The following is a 16,617-nucleotide window of genomic DNA, read 5'->3' as shown; positions in this document are numbered from 1 at the left end:
AGACTGACCCAGATTTCTCTCCCTCTCTCAGCCACACAGGAACACCAAGCGTGTGTGTGTGCGTGCATGTATGCATGTGTGTGTGTGTATTCTCAGCTCTGGCAGGCGGAAGGGTGGGAAGGGAGGAGGCTTGCTGAAAGCTCTGGGAAATGAGAGAGAAATCCTCCCCAAATCCCTTGCTGCTGTCGCTAATAGCTGAAATACGCTCTTGACAACAAGGTAAGAGGCCCTGAGTCCCCAGGTCTGGCCCTTGCTGCCCGGAGCCAAAGTCCCAGCTGAGCCACAACCCTACCCTCTGACTCTCCTGACCTCTTTTTTCTGGGCACCTTGGTGCTGCTCTGGGAGGCGCTGAGCTCCCCATCATGGGGACTATGTAAGGCGGGGAGAGGGACCCTCCCTGGCAGGATCCGCAGGCACTTAGAGATGGGTGGGGAACATGAAAAAGGGATGGACAGCCCTCTCAGCCTGAGCTGTCCCCGTGATGCCCACCTCTTCCCAACAGTGTCTGTGCCCAGGAGGCCACACCTGAGCACTCAGGGCCGGGCTTTGGGAGTGACAGGCTATGCAGAGCGGGGCCCAGGCCTGCCAGCAGTGGGTTCGGGAGCTCTCCAGCTCCAGTGGGAAGAAAGGGTGTGTCCTGTGGGGCGCTGGCTGTGTCCAGGGGCTCTCACATCCTCGTACAGAGGCGGCTTTGTACTCCCAAGAGCACCCTCTTCATTCATGTGGACATCCAGCCATACACATAGATAACAGGGGCACACCCATGACACGCACACAGAGGCCTGGGTGTACAGACAGAAGCAAGCCTGCACATGCATGAACGTGAGCTGCACACACAGGTGGACAAGTGTGTGTCCATGCTTGTACACATGTGAACCTAGGCCAGGCCATGCCTGGTTCCCTCATGGGCTGCTCCAGGCCCCAGGAGGCAGGTGAGAGAAATTCTCCCCCAATCCTGGCCACCAGGTGCTCCAGACAAATCTGGGAAAACCTTCTGGCAGAAGTCTCCAGAGGGAAGCCTCATCTTCTGCCAGCCTTCCGGGGCTCCTTGTCTGACCTCTGCCCTTCTGGAGCCCTGTACCACCTCCTGTCCTGTCAAGCATACTCTCCACCCCACCTGGTGGCACCCTGACTCTGCCCTGGACCCCGAGAGCGAAGGGACCCGTCCTTTCCAAGGACCCCAATATCCCTCTGAAGGGCGGGAAGTACCCTACCTCAGCCACTACTTGTGTGTGAGTGAGTTGGGGTGGGATCCCACCACCATGGGGACCTCAGTGTCCCTCCTCCACTGAGGACCCCGTTGGAGGGGCTGCATGGAGGGTTGAGAGCGCTGGCTGCTGGGAGGTGCGGCTCAGAGGAACACAGATCTGGTCTGGGAGCATCTGGTTCCTGAGCCCAAGGCAGCCTGCCAGTCCGTGCAGTCAGGGGGCCCTTGGTCCTCACTGGCTTCCCCCAGGCTGGCTCAGACACCATGCTAGGGAACAGTACCCCAGTCCCATGGACGCTGGCCTAACACACACCACCCCACACTGGGCAGGAAAGGAGACGTACTGAACTTCCCAGCAATGTGCCCTGGGTCTGTGACCACTTGTAGATACCCTGGCCTTTAGGGACTGTCCTCACGGGCCCTCCAGGGGTCCCAAGTACCTGCAGGGGTAGGGGTGCACCTATCCTCCCAATGGCTTCCACGACCAGCCCCACTCCTCCTCAAGCAGGCCCACCCACCTGGGTGTTTTATAATCGATCTTGCCTCGTTCCGAGCGCGACCTGCTCACTCAGACTCAGAGCTTTGTACAGGCTGTTCCCTTTGGCTGGAGTGCCCTTCCCTCTTCTCCAGCTTGAAAGTACCACCTTCTCCTGGCTGCCTTCCTCCCATGTCTTGCCCATAGCCCATGATCAGAGTCTGCTCTGGTACTGCCTCCCCTGGGCAAGTTTTAGCCTGGTCAGGTCAGGTTCAGCTTTTGTCCCCTACAGGCCGTGTGCACCCAGGGTGGGGCTGGGAGCCCGTCATCTCAGCATGCTGAAGACCCTCCATAGGGCCTGGGGTTCGAGTACAGAGTGGTAGGCAAGTGTTTGTCCAACAGAAGAATTGGCCTCCTTGCCAAGTCCCAGAATGAGCTGAGACACAGCTTTGAAAATCTCTTTGTGGCGGGAGGGGCGGGGGGGGGGAGAGCATAACCCAGCAGGTAGGTCTGCCTCTGTCAGCATCAGGGAGCCTTGTAAGCAGATGCTGGGGCCTCATGTGGAAAACGCCATGGGCGGGGCATATAGTGCACAAGACCCGAGACCCCAGCCTGCAGAGAGCACACAGGGCTCCCTGGGCAATGGGTGCCCTCCAGAGAACCATGGAAGAGGAACTATCTGCTGAATGCAGCACTCAGAGGATTGTGCTATTGACACCATGACCCTCACTTGCCCATTATGCTGCCTGCTGTGGGCCCCGCACTGGACGTGGCAGTTGCCTGTCCTGGGGAGCCCAGGGAAGAGATAGGCAAGGGAGGAAATGGCTTGATGGACTACAGGTGGAGGCAGAGAGAGGGCAGCTCAGCAGGAGGGCTTGGGTGTGCTCAATTTCCTTGTACCTCAGTTTTCCTCATCTGTAAAATGGGGATGATACATGTATTTATCCCATAGGGTTGTTTTGAAGATCTGATTCTTGTAAGATGCTTTTCACAGAACCCACCGCAGGATAAATAGTCCAGAATCAAGAGTGGCCCCTAAAGCTAGTTTTACCATTAGTGCCAAGCAGCCCTACACTAGGCACACATCAAACAGGCAAGCTGGTACTAGGCGCTGGGGAGATATCAAGGCAGAGTAACTTCTCCCTGGATGATGGTTGGCTTGGCTTCATCTGCTCAAGGAACCAAAGGATCCAGAGAAATATAGGTGGAGGGACACCAAGGGAAGAAGTTCCTGGAGTGGAGGGAAGAGGGAAGCTTGAGGTGGTGAACAAGGAGACTCCCAGGGGTCTGGGAGGGCTCATCCTAGCCCTCCTGTCTGAAACAGCGCACGGCCGTATGCAGTGACCTGCAGGAAGGGACTGTGCTTCCCTTGCCATGGAAATTAGCACCTTTGGGAGTATGCAGATCTGACTGTGGCAGGGCTGGGGGTATTCTCCCAGCTGGCACAGGGCAGAGGGCTGAGGAGCTGCTCTCCTGCCTCTAGCTCCCTGGGAAGGCTTCCGCAGAATCTTCCCGGGCTATCTTGCATGGACACCTATGGGCTTTCCCCGGGAGTGTGGAGGCCACTCTTCAGTGGAAGCCAGCCTACCAGACCAGTGAGGGGTGAGGGGCCATAGAATGGAGAAGCCAGCCTGGGAAGTTAGCTCCCAGGGGATGGGATGAGGGCAGCTCTAGAAGGCTGTGATCAAGGACAGCAAGTCCCTGGGGGAGAAGGGGAGAGCTGTTGACCTTCTACTCAGCCCTCCACCTCTCCTCCTCCCTACCTAAGGCCAGTCCCCCATCAGCCTTGTCAGTGTGACATTAACAGGCTGACATGAATAAGTCGGAGCTTCTCCACTTGTCTGCCAGATCGGGCCTCAGCCGTGGAGGAATTGCTAATTACAGCCACAATAAAGAAATATCAATGATGGACATCAATATTATTGCCTCCTGCGGCCCTGCCTGTTGATGTAGACTAGAGATGGCAAGAGACCTGGGGCCATCTCTCCATGTGGAGAAGGAGACACGGGCCAGCAGGATTCATTCATGAAATTAGAGCCTGTTTCCTCTGGGCAAGCTCCCCTCCACCTGGGGCCACAGGCTGGGGCTGGGGGCCAAGAGTCCCTGGACAGGAAGGAGGAGCTAGTGCTCTCGCTCAAAGCCCTGGTTCACTGGGTGACTCCAGGTTTGTCTCTTTGCCTCTGCAGACCTCAGTTTCCTCATCAGCCAAATGAGTATGATGATTCTAGTCCCGCTTATCTTGTGCAACGTGGAGGAGAGAATGAGCTTGCAAAAGCAAGATTTAATAGGGTGATGCTCAGACCTTCTGTGCAAATACAAGATTTTATGGGCTGGATAAAACCAGTGGAGTAGCTGAGGGGCTGGGGTGGGCGGACACTGACAAAGGGACAGACATGTCCCAGCTCAGTGAACTCTCAGAAGCAAATGTCCTTCCCAGCCTCCCAGCCCCACATCAAGCACTCAAAACTTAGTGGAAACCAAGCACGCTGAAGCCAGAAGACAGGCAAAGCCTGACTCACACATGCAGCAGGCCGGCTGCCATCTGGTATCTCCGAGCCCCTGAGCCGGCGAGGGCTTCAAGGCTGTCAAAACCCTGTGTGCCATGCCAGGCACAGGCAGAACTCACACACTAGGGCAGCCACCCCCCTGAAAGGATGTCACACGTACCCTCCAGCCCTGAGAATCAGAGATCAGGGCAGAGTGGAGAAGCATCTTCAGAGGCAACCCAGAGAGCTGGCAAGCTGCCCCGTCCATGCCAGAGTGTGTCCGCACACAGACACAGGCACACCCGGAACACACACTTGTGGCCAAGTTCGTAAACCAGCGTGCACGGTCTAGAAAACAGGAAGCGCGCATGCACATGCACGCGCAGGCAGCGTCTTAGACCCAAAGCCCAGGTCCTTCCTAGTCGATGGAAACCTCTCCCCACTGAGAAAGAAATAAAAAGCCCCAGGTGGCCCTCCAGACACGTGTGGTCCCTCAAGCTGTGGCCACGCCAAGCAGCAGCGATTAGTGGCTGGGAAGTGAAGCCCAGCATGGCCTGAATATTTCACGGGAGATTTTGCTTCCCAGAAAATCCCTTCTTCGCCTCCGTGCGTGTCAGGGTGTAATTACCCATTAGGTAGCAGAGCAGAAGCCTGGGAGGGTGGGTGCGCAGCTCTGGGTCTGGGCCTCTCGCTATGCCTCTACCCTGGGCCTCGTCTAGCCTGGCAGGGCCCATCCCACCTCACCCCTACCCCCGAGGGAAGGACAAGCAGATGCCATTTGGGGACACAAGGTGTCCTGGCCTATGGTCACCTCTGCCTGAGGTCCTCAGACTCTGGCCCCAGCTAAGGAAGAACCAAAGTTCTCCATCCTTTTGCCCACCCTGCTTAGGCTCTCACTGCAGGGGCCGCTGGCTTCTCACTCCCTCATCTTCCTCTTCCCTCAAGCTCCTTACAGTTCCCTGAGCAAATGGCAGAGAAGACCAAGAGAGAAGATGGAGAGAAGGTAAGAACTGGAGGAAGGGAGAAAGGGTATGTCAGTTGGGCCCTGGGGCCCCCCCTTGCCTCCCAGTGCTTGCCCACCAGGGTGGGGAAAGGTGGGGAGGGTCTCACACCTTCCTGCTTTTGTCTCCCTCCAGGAGGACTCTTTTTGCCCTAGAAAATGTCTACTGGGCCTCAGTAAACTCAAGTGGTATCTCTTCCAGGAAGCCCTCCAAGGACCCCTCTCTGGGTCAGGAGCCTTCTCTGTCTCCTACAGCCCCCCCCCCACCACATTTCTCTCCACCACTGTTCTATAATCAAAGCCTGAAAACTTAGATGCCTGCAGGGGCCAGAGAGGAGATGACCGAGAGTGAAGGGGAACCGTGATGCCATCGGAAGGGGTGGGACCTGAGCATGGAGAGCCCCTGTCCAGACTGAGGCAGAGATGCTGAGTCAGCCCAGGGCCCAGGGAACCTGGCCCCAGGAGAGATGCGAAAGGACAGAAAGCACGTTCCCACAAGGACAGGTACGCATGCGCTCCTAGTGGCATCTCTCATAATTGCCGAAATAAGGAAATAATCCAAATGCCCGTGAATGAACACTTAAACAAGATATGGTATCTCCTTAATATTGGACCATAAAAAGGAATACTGATACATGTTACAATGTGGATGAACTTTGAAAACAGTATCTTAAGGGAAAGTTGTCAGACCCAACAGGGGACCTGGTACATGATTCCATCCATATGAAGTGTCCAGACTAGGTGAGTCCCAAGAAAGGAACGAAGGTGGATCAGTATTTGCCAGGGCCTGGGGCATGTGGGGGAGGGGGGAGTAACCACTAATGGGTACAGGGTTCCCTTAGAGGGTGATGGGCAAGGCTCTGAAATTAGAACAATCATTGTTGTACCCTCTTGTGAATATACTAAAAAAAAGGACTGAATGGTACACTTTAAAATGGTGAGTGTTATGGGATGCGAATTATATCTCCATTGTAAAAAAAAAAAAAAAAATTGTTTGAAATGGAACAAAAAACACGCGCCAGCCACATCCCTGGTTGGGGCCTCCAATTTTTGTCTTCCAGTTCACACATCAGGGTCTCCCAAAAGAATGGAGAGTTGGTCCTCCCCAAGGCCCTTCTGTGGTCCCCAGAGCCAGCATCCAAGAGCCAAATCTTGAGCCAAAACAGTGACCGAAGAGGGACAATAACGCAGGTCGCGTTCTGTGCTTTCCAGAGCCTGCCTTTGGGGGCTCTGGCCCAGAGACCCAGCCGTGTCTCAGGTAAAGCCACTGGGGTCCAGCTTCAGGCTCACCTGTCCTGAGGTCACATCGCCAGCTGGAGACAGAACCAGGCAGAGAACCCAGGCCTCCTGACAGGGAGGAGGCATGACCCAGGGCAGCCAGTGGCTAGCCCCTTGTAGGACAAACAGTGCAGGCGCCCCTGTGGCTGCTTCCTGCCTCAAGGGCCCCCGGTTTCCCTGGGCCTCAGAACAGAGTCCTCCTGCTCCATCTGGCCTCAGTCTTCTTTGGAGCCCCACAGGCAGTTCAGCCACCACAGGGAGGCCCCTCCCCTCACTCCCTCATCAGCAAACCCAGCCAGCCTGCAACTCTTCCCATAATCCTAGGCATAGCCAGCACCATGACCTGGACACCGAGTTTCCTTCGAGCTGGAAGGGTGTCTGGGAGTCTCAGGGTCTGATTGCCAGCAACTGGGTGCAAAACCAGGGGAAGTAGGCAGGGGAGAACAGTGGAGGGAAAAGACAGGGAGGAAGAGAAGAGATGAGGGAGAAGCTGGTCTCAACTCCAGGATCCCAGGAAGCCTGTCAGAGTCCAGAGAGTGATGAATGGTTGAGTGGCCGGTCACCTTTAGGCTCATGATATCCCCCAAAGACACAGATCAGTCCCCCTGCGCAGAGTGAAGTAAAGGGGGAAGGAAGCGCTTCTGGGAGAGAAAGGCTAGCTTTAGACACACAGTGACATCTTTCTTTACCCCCACCCTCCTGCACCAATGGGCTGGGAGGCTGCCAGGTACTTACCTGGGGCCTCACACTGAGTCCTGACCCTGCTCTCTTTCTGAGCCTTAATCCTGGTCACACACTGAGTCCTGAGCCTGGTCACAGACTGAGCCCCGACCTAGCCCTGACACTGGTCACTCATTGAGTGCTGACCCTGCTCTCACACTGAGCCCTAATCCCAGTCACAAACTGAGTCCTGACCCTGGTCATACACTGAAACTGACCCTGCTCACACCTAGCCCTGACCCTGCAGGGTAGACTGGCCGTCAAAGACTAGAAGAGGTTCCAGACACCTCAGCCTCTCTCCTATGACTGCTCCTCAGCACTAGGTGACAGATTCGGTCTATGGGTGTCAGAGACAATTCCCAGCTCCAAGTGATTGCTGCCAACAGTTGCCCAACATAGTTAATGGGTGGCTGATTTCCTGACCTTTTCAAGGCCAAGCTTCAGAATGTGACCAGCCTCTTCTGCTTCCAGGACAGAGCAAGTGTCTAATAGATGTCAGCTCCTCTATGAGCCCCAGCCCCTGGCTTCCTAGTGTAGCTGCCATCCCGCACCCACCCCACCACCTGGATCCAGCTCCACCTCCCTCTCTTTCCCAAGGGCCCAGAAGAAAGCTGTGAATTGCTGAGTCCCTGCCTCTTCCTCTATCACCCCTCCCTGTTCCTGGCCTTTCCCAGCCCAGATACACATCACACGGGCCCCCATTCGGTGTCCTCAGCTGGCTGTCGGCTAATCCCTGCAGAGGTGTTAACTGATAATTAAGATGTTAGCTATAAACTTAACGTGTGATTCCCTGCCAGGAGTATTCTGGTTTTAACAGGTTCCTCTTCAAAATGGGAAAACCTTCAAGACCCAGCCAAATGGCAGACGGGGAAGCAGAGTGGGGTGGGGGGATGTATTTTGTGCCTGGAGCCCTTCCAGCCTTCCTGGAAACAGCTCCCTTTTGCCTCTCCCTTCACCTGGGTGGACAGAACATGAGAAATGCCTCCCAGGCTCAGCTCTACCTCCTAAGAGTTGGTGCCATTGGACACCAATTCATCCACAGATGAATTCTCACAGAGCCTCAGTTTCCTCATCTGCAAATGGGTATACAGACTACCGCCCCTGCAGAACTATGAGGGCACACAGGACGCCCTCCATACTTGAGAGCTCTCATCCTCCCTAACTTGCCTTTGCCTCTTCTCTCGAGGAAGGCAACTGCGTCAGCTTCCACTCCTGCCCCCACACCCTCCACCCCGCCTCGGTGAACAAGCCTCCATTCTCTTGACTTCCCAAATGTCTCCCCAGGCCCAGATCAGTGGGACCAAATGATAGCCATGGAGCTACAAACAGAGAGAAAAACTTACTCGGTGAGTTATCAAAGCAACAGGTTGTCACTTGGGAAAAACAAATACTTGGTTCTGTACCTCAAACCACACACACAAAAACATTCCAGATGAACTACAGATTTACATATTTTTAAATCTCAAGAACAATTAGGAAACCATATAAGACAACATTTTCGATTCTTTGCAGTTGGGGAAGACCAGAAATTGTAAAGGTCAAGAGTGCCCGACCTGACCACGGGATAGTTTTCAACATGTAAGGGGTTAAAAAAAGCTCTGTAAACTTAAGTGACAAAAACCCCCCACAAAACTGTGAAAAAATATTTGCAACATATGACAGATAAAGGGTTAAATCCTTTAACCTCTTATAAATCAATTTATTCCTGCAAGTCAATAAGATGCATTTCACACATCCGCCCCCTCCCCATCACTGAAACCAAGGTCATCTGTGATCTCCCACAGCTAATGCATGATCAATGTTCCTTCTGCATCTTACTTGACCTCATGCTTGAAGCATGCCTTGCCCTTGGCTTCCAGGACCTCATACCTCACTGGCTGCCCTTTCTTATTCACCCTTTTTGGTTCCTCCCCCAACTTCTAACTGAAGGAGGCCCTCTGGCCAACCAAGTCTTTGATGCTTCTCTTTTCTAGGTATATCCACTCCCTTGATGATCTCAAAGCTTGAAATACTACCTTTATGCTGATAATCCCAGATTTGTGTCTCCAGCCGCAGCCCTCCCCAAACTCCAAGCCTCACACATCCAACTGTCAACTCCACCCTTCTGGAATGTCTGCTGGCATGACGCATTTTGCATGTCCCCAGCAGGGTCCTGCTCACCAGTGTGCCCGAGTGTGGTTTCATGCTCTTGGTTGAATGCCCTACTATTATCACTTCACAACTCTTAATACTTTTTTTAAACAGAGGGCGACCCATTTTCATTTTGCTCCAAGCCCCACACACTATGCAGCTAGTCCTGTCCACAGATGAGCTCCTCTCCTACCCTATATCAAACTCACTCCTCCTTATTGTCTATCCAGTCTCCGTTGATGGCAGCCCCAGCCCTCCAGCTACTTAGGCCCAAACCACTGGAGTCACTGTTGTAAACTGAATGTTTGTGCCCTTCAAAATTCATCAGTTGAAGCCCTAAACCCTGATGTGGTCCTGGAAGGTAGGGCCTTTGGGAGGTAATTGGGATGAGATGAGGTCATGAGGGTGGGGCCTCTTGATGAGATCAGTGTCCTTCGAAGAAGAGGAAGTGACACCAGGGCTCTCTGTGGGGGGAATAAGTTAGAGGTGGGGGGTGGGGAGCACCCGGTGAGATGGTGGCTTTCTGCAAGCCAAGCAGAGGGGTCCTCACCGAGAACTGAGTCTGCCAACACCTTGATCTTGGACTTCCTGGTCTGCAGAAGTGTGAGGAATACATGTGTGTTGTTTAAGTCACCCAAGCCTGTGGTGTTTGCTTATGGCAGCCCGAGATGACTAAGGCAGTTGTCCTTGGCTCACTGTCTGTCTCTCACACACACTCCACCTCATCCAATCTGTCAGCAAATCCTATTGGCTCTACCACTAGCACACACCCAGAACCCATCCACTTCTCCCCACCCCCATCCAGCCCCCCTCCCACTCCAAGCCCCCACCATATCTCTTCCCTAGATCATTACAACACCCTATTGACTGATCTCGATGCTTCCCTGGCCCCTTCACGGCAGCCAGGGGGATCTGGGTAAAACGAAATTCAGATCCCATTATGCCACTATTCAGAAACTTCCATGGTTCCCAGGTTCATCCTGAGTAAAAGCCAAGAGTGGTCCATTGGCCCTGAGTGTTCTGCTCCCGATCCCTCGCCGACCATACCTCCCGCTCTCTCTCGCTCCCCATATCCCAGCCACTCTGGCCTTCTAAGTGAGCCCCGATCAGACCCAGCCTGCCTGGCGCTCAAGGCTCCCATCCACGTGCCTCACTCTCTCGCTTCCTGCCGGTGCTGCCACAGCGCCATCTCCCAGGGAGGCCTTCCTGACTAGCAGACTCAGCAGCCCAACCTTGCCCATCCCCTACTCTGCTTTATTTTTCCCTCCCTCACACTTAACACTCAACACACACACTAGATTTCACTCCTTTATCTGTTTCTCTTGGCTGTCGCTCTTCCACGAGAGCCCGAGTTCCAGGGAGCAGGTCTCTGTTGTCAGTGTGGTTCTCTGCTAGGCCTGTAACCAAAACAGTGCCCTCCCCCCCGCAGGTGCTCAGTAGATGCGTGCAGGACGAATGGACGGAAGAATAGAAAACCCAGCGGAGGACAGGCCATCAACCGGCAATTCGCAGACAAAGGAATGAAAACGGCCGAAAACCGACAGAGAGATGCTCCACCTCATTCATAATCAAAGAAATGACAAAGAAAAGCCATTGTACCTAACAGATCAGCAGAGACTTAAGTGACTGTTAATGCCCACAACTGGTAAGGATGAGGGGACGAGGCCTCTTGCATGTGGGAAATCGGCCCAACCTTCTGGAGGTTGACCTGGCCGAACAGATCACACCTGGAAAGGTGTGTGCCCTCTGGCCCCGCTGGTCCACTTTCAGAAACACTCCTGAAGGACCCGTAACACAAGGGCACACAGAGGTACCAACGCGGAGGCCCCCTGCCTGAATGGCCACCGACAGGACCGAGCACCGAGACGTACTTTAAAGATCACCCAAACAATGGGCATAAAGGGATAGGAAAGAACTCTGGCATGATCTATACAGTATGTCATCAGGTGAAAACTCGCGACAGAGCAGTGGCACTAGGATGAGCCTGTGTTTTTGCTTTTCGACTATGTTTCTGGGTGCCTGGGTGGCTCAGTGGGTTAAGCCCTTGCCTTCGGCTCAGGTCATGACCTCAGGATCCTGGGATTGAGTCCCACATCAGGCTCTCTGCTCGGCAGGGAATCCGCTTCCCTCTCTCTCTCTGCCTGCCTCTCTGCCTACTTGTGATCCTTCTCTCTTGGTCAAATAAATAAATAAAATCTTTAAACTATGTTTCTAAGCACACAGAAAAAAGAGTCTGGAGGGATACATATTGAACTAGTTAGCAGTGTTTAGTCCTGGAGAGGAAGAGATGGTAGGAAAGGCTCACAGTTCAAAGCTCTAAATGCTTTGGGGTTGTTGGATAGGTAGGTAGAGGACACACAGAGAACGTTACCTTACTGGTCAGAAAAATGACTCCACTCGCCATGGGAAAACTTCCGTGTCCCCAGTGTTGCAAGATGCAAAAAGAGGACATTCCAAGCCCTCCACTGTCTGGCCCTGTCTTATCCTGTTGCCCCCCACCTCCACCCCACACTCCAAGCACTCTGGCTCTCAAGCTCGTGAAATAATTTTCTATTCTCGATTCTTTTCACAGCTCCAGGCCTGTCTCACAGCTCTGTTCACAGGCACAGAGGCCTGGACGGCCCCACCCCATGACCTCCTCAGCTGGGACTCTGCTATCAGAGAGCCACATGGGGGACAGCAAGGAGCCTGAGACCACTCTCAATGGCTTTCGGGGGAACCCCCAGGTCTCCTGATTGTGACCTGAGCAGGCTCCCCCGACGCCCAGCTATAGGACATCTGTCATAGGCACCGGAGGCAGCTGAGCTAAGGGAACTGAAGTGGGCCCAGCAGGGTGGACTCACCAGAAGAAGAGGGGGACTAAGGGCTTCAGACAACTAGCATTGTCAGATTTAGCAAAAATTGTACAGCCAATGCAGTATTGGGGATATATTTATGCTAAAATATGATTTATTATCTGTCTAAAGCTGTAATTTAACTGGAAATTCTCTACATTTTTCTGGCAAGCCTAGCCCACAACCCATCCCACCTTTGGGGCTGAAAGCCTCCAGCTGGGGTGCCCAGGGGCAGCAGAAAAATGCCAAGTGGACTGAAAGTGAGCTGGGCTGCTCCTGGGGCCTGGGGGAGCACCTCGGCCCCTTCAGGGAGTCCTGCCGAGAGCTGGGGCCTTCTGGGGGAAGAGCCGTCACTCAAAGAAGCACAAACACAAGGCTGGTGCAGCAGCTCTGGCATAGAGAAGCCAGAGTGACAGCAAAGGGACCCCCACAGATGTAGAAGCTACCAGAGCCGAGGTACTTAGCAAGTGTGCGCAGGGAAAGGATGCTGAACAGACCACAGCTAGCACGTGTGTCAGGGAACAATTGGGTTTGCAGAATTATATGTCCTAGGGTCTCTCATTGCCCCCCATTCCCCCAGAAGGCACTACTGTGGCCAGAGCCTTCGAACCCCACATGTATCCCACACCATCTCCCCTGCTGGGGGCTCATTCACCAAGGCCCAGCCTGCTTCTCGCTCCCAGAGCCCTCCCGCCCAACACAGAGGCATGAGACAGTGGGAGTCCCCTTGCTCTCCCCCTACCTGGGTCAGACGGCGCCGGGAGGCAAACAGATCAGTGTCTGGGGGCCTGGGGAGCAGCAGCCTCTCGGTCGCAGTTCCAGCATGCACTGCAGTGAAGAGCAGGAAGGTTAGTGTAGCTAAGAGGGGCTTCTGCTGCTCAACCCAGGATGGCCAGCGTCTGCCTTCCCACGGCCCACAACATCCCCCCTCCGCAAGCTCCCAGAAGGACCCCCCACCATCCATGCTGGTCCCCTGGCCCAGCCTATGCATCTCTGGCTGGCTGATCCTTCCACCCTAGAGGAGGGCTCCCTGACCCCTCTCTTTGATTTCAGGGTGCCCCTCCATCACACCATCCTCAGTCCTCTTCCAACGCGTGGTCACAAGCTGCTGTTTCCTGTCCTCCCCTCCGCCTGGGCAGCCTGACCCACATGAGTTTCCATCACCCTCTATATATGCCCCCCAGTGGCACCCCCGCCCCCGCCTCCTCCCTCCCTAGTGCCAGCCACACCACCACCCTGCTGCTCCCTCTCTCTGGGGGCCCCCACCTCCTCCTGATCCTCACAGGCCTGGCTCCTTCTCCCCATCCAGGTTCAGCTCAAGGCACCTCCTCAGAAAAGCCCTCCCTGACCTCCGTGTGCATGTCACACGACCCTGATTGACTGATCTGTCATTCGGGTTTCCCTGTCTCAGCAATCTCACGGAAAGCTTTTTTCCCAGGCAGGTTAATTGAGCTATAATTTACCTAGAGTAAAATTTACTCTTTCTAGTGCACAGTTCTGAGTTTTGACAGCTGTACACACAGCAGCCGTGTAACCACTACCACAATCAAGACAGAGAACAATTCTATCACAAATCTCCATGTGTCCCTTTGCTGCCAGCTCCCAGCCAACCCCAGCCCCTAACAACCACTGATCTATTTTCCGTCTCTATAGTTTTGCTTTTTCCAGAATGTCAGACAAACAGAATCATCTCCATGTAGCCTTTTGAGTCTGGCTTTATTCATTTAGCATATAATGCATTTGCGATTTACCTTCATTGTTTCTTTGTTATTCCCAGTTTCATTCTTTTTTTATTGCTGAGCCGTATTCAATTGTTCATCCATTTACTAGCTGAAGGACATTTGGGTTCTTTCCAGCTTGTGGTGACTATGAATAAAGCCGCTATCAATATTCACATATGGGTTTTTACGTGAACATAGGTTGTTACTTCTCTTGGGTAAATAACTAGCAGTAGGATTGCTGGGTTATATGGTAAACATATTTTTAACTGTATAAGAAACTGCCAAACTGTTTTTTTGTTTTTTGTTTGTTTTTTGCCAAACCGTTTTCTAAAGTGGCGGTACCATTTGACATTCCCTACAGCAACCCACTAGAGGTGCAGTTTGCTCTGTATCCTCACCTGGAGTTGGCATTGCCTATTTTGTGGACGTCAGTGTAATAGACATGCAGTGGTGGCTCCCCGGTTTTAATTTTTCATGTACCCGATGTATTGTTTTCCTGCCATCTCTATTTGAAATTATCATCTTAATTTAATTATTTATCTATTTTCCATTTCCCCTATCATATGTGAGCACAGGGACCTTGATGTCTACTCGCTCAGCTCTTAGCATAGTATATGGTACTGGAGGATGATGATGGTGGTGATGGTGATGATGATATTGGTGATGGTGGCAGTGGCGGCTGCAGTGGTGAGGATTAACATTTACAGAGCACTTATCACGTGCCCAGCACTGTGCTGAGTACTTCACAGTACTCAGAGAATACCGAGAGATAAATACTTTCAATATCTCCATTTTAAGAGAAGAAAACTGAGGCAGAGGGAAGTACTTAGCCCAAGGTCACATTGCTGATGAGGGGCCAAGCCAAACTTCAATCCCAGGCTTTCTGGAATCAGACCCCACCGTTGTAATCAGTACACTCCATGGCCCACAGCGGCCACATTTGCTGAAGGCATGAAAGCCTGGAAGAAAGGCAGTATCTTCCCACTCTCTCTCATGGCAAGGGTATGCTCTTGGGCTTGGGCTTATAGCCAATGTGCCATAGACTGAGTGTGGGTGTTCCCTCCATCCCCAAATTCATATGTTGAAACCGAAGCCCAGTGTAATGGTATTTGGAGGTGAGGCTTTGGGGGAATGGATTAGGTCATGAAGGTCTCGTGAATCTCAGGAATGGGATTAGGGACCCCGGAGAGATTCCCTGGTCCCCTGTGCCATATGTCTGTCTGTGAACCAGGAGGTGAGCCCTCACTAGACACCACGTCTGCTAGCACCTTGATCTCAGGCTTTCTAGCCTCCAGAACTGCGAGAAATGAACTTCTGTTGTTTATAAGCCACCCTAGACTGTGGTGTTTGGTTCGAGAAGCCCGAATGGACTAAGACACAGCAGCTTCTGGGTATCTCCTCTTGCATTTTTTCCCTCCAAAACTGAACTCACGCTCACTCTCATTCCTGCTTCTCCTTTTGAGAAATTCATTTGATGGGATGGTGTTGGTATTGAAAGCAGTCAACGGGGTAAGGAGGGAGGAAAGGCTGAGTCAAACCTAGAGCCGGGTAGGTGGAGGCCTTGGACCTGGGCCTGCCAAGGGGCCTGTTCACCCACAGGGACTCTTCCTCAAAGCTCTTCCCATCAGGCCCTCCTAGACACTCTGGGATTCCCCCACTTCAGCCACCTCAGGTGGAAAGGATGAACGGCAAGTTATGGCCTTGGCTCTTCTGAAACCCTGGCTCTGAGAGTAGTCCCACCACACCCCTCGTACAGAGGAGTTTACTGGTCGCTGAACGTCTGGGTGCATTTCCTATGTGCCCTCCTCATCCCAGCACCATGTCCCCTTTCCTCAGCCTCCTTACAGTTAACAGAGGCTACCTGAGAAGTTCTGGCCAATGGGTTGTAAACAGAAGTGACGTGTGTCATTCCTGGCATTTAAGAGCACAGTGCGACTCTACCATTTCCTCCTCTTTGCCACGGTGATTGAAAGAGACCACGTGTTCCAGATGGGGCAGCTGCAAGATGGTGGAGCTTCTGTCAGTCTGGGTCCCTGCACTACTGTACAGACCAGAGTCCACCACCCTCCCTGCTTCCCACACTGGACATGTAATGTGAGGTCAGACTGTAAAGAAAGGAAGGAAGGATAAGGGAACCTCTGTTGTGCTAAATCACCGAGAGTTCTCAGAGAACCTGTTAGTGCAGCACAACCCTGCCAACCCTACTGCATCCCCCCTGGTCACCCAGGGCTCGTGACCTTGACATATTTGGTTTGAGAACATGTTTAGATGACATTCTGATTTGAGAGAACCAAGCCCCTAAATAACTAGGATTTCAGTGGGGGACAGAAGTATGTCAATCCCCAATTTCAAATGTTCCCTAGCCACAGGGAAAAGGGGGAAATCTCAGGCCATGTAGCAGGGTCCATCAGCAGGACAATTCCCACCTGGAGAAGGAAGGTGTGAGCAGAGGCAAGTGGTAGAATCTTCACGAGAATTGGGACCTTGGCCTACGTTTAAGGGCTTGAAATTGATGTTAGGGGTGCTTGAGTAGCTCAGTTGTTAAGCATCTGCCTTCAGCTCAGGTCATGATCCCAGGGTCCAGGGACTGAGCCCTGCATCGGCCTCCCTGCTCGGCAGGAAGCCTGCTTCTCCCTCTTCCACTCCCCTTGCTTGTGTTCTCTCTCTCTCTGTGTTTCCCCCTGTCAAATACATAAATAAAATCTTTTAAAAAGGAAAAAAGAAATTGACTTTAGAACAAAGGCTGCGGCATCCTCAGAGATTTAC

General features: G+C 53.1%; 1 protein-coding gene across 5 annotated transcripts in view; it reads right to left on the bottom strand.

Moving 5' to 3' along the window:
* LINGO1 (leucine rich repeat and Ig domain containing 1) overlaps positions 1-16,617 on the bottom strand; it is a 190,066-nt gene that overhangs the window by 47,721 nt on the left and 125,728 nt on the right. For 4 of the 5 annotated variants that reach the window (XM_082735961.1, XM_082735960.1, XM_082735963.1 and 1 more), the window contains one exon: positions 12,873-12,958. The exons of the other annotated variant lie outside the window; for it this stretch is intronic. The gene's annotated coding sequence lies outside the window, so the exon portion shown is untranslated. The remainder of the gene's footprint in view (positions 1-12,872; positions 12,959-16,617) is intronic. 5 annotated transcript variants of the gene reach the window in all.

Source organism: Mustela nivalis, assembly GCF_964662115.1.
Source record: "Mustela nivalis genome assembly, chromosome: 6".
In the NCBI taxonomy this organism is placed as follows: domain Eukaryota; kingdom Metazoa; phylum Chordata; class Mammalia; order Carnivora; family Mustelidae; genus Mustela; species Mustela nivalis.
The sequence above is the reverse complement of the archived record's forward strand: the minus strand, read 5'-3'. Positions and strand labels throughout refer to the sequence as shown.